This window comes from Arachis duranensis, chromosome 9 (assembly GCF_000817695.3).
Source record: "Arachis duranensis cultivar V14167 chromosome 9, aradu.V14167.gnm2.J7QH, whole genome shotgun sequence".
In the NCBI taxonomy this organism is placed as follows: Eukaryota; Viridiplantae; Streptophyta; class Magnoliopsida; order Fabales; family Fabaceae; genus Arachis; species Arachis duranensis.
The window spans coordinates 106,162,315-106,162,798 of record NC_029780.3 but is presented as its reverse complement, the minus strand read 5'-3'; positions in this window follow the sequence as shown (position 1 = coordinate 106,162,798).

Here is a 484-nt window from a genome sequence, read left to right as displayed (position 1 = left end):
TGCTTATGTTTATCTATGTTTGTGTCTTGTGATCATTAGTGTCTTAGTGTCTATGCCTTAAAGTTATGAATGTCCTATGAATCCATCACCTCTCTTGAATGAAAAATGTTCTTAATTGAAAAAAAGAAAAGAATTGCATGAATTTTGAATTTTATAACAGTTTAAGTATTTTGATGTGGTGGCAATACTTTTGTTTGCTGAATGTATACTTAAACAGTGCATATGTCTTTTGAATTTGTGATTCATGAATATTGGCTCTTGAAAGAATGATGAAAAAGGAGACATGTTACTGAGGATCTGAAAAATCATAAAAATGATTCTTGAAGCAAGAAAAAGCAGTGAATACAAAAAAAAAAGAGAAAAACGAAAAAAAAGGGGAGAAAAGAAAACGAAAAAAAAAGAGAGAAAGAGAAAAAGAAAGAAAAAGAAAGAAATAAAGTCGTGATCCAAGGCAAAAAGAGTGTGCTTAAGAACCCTGGACACC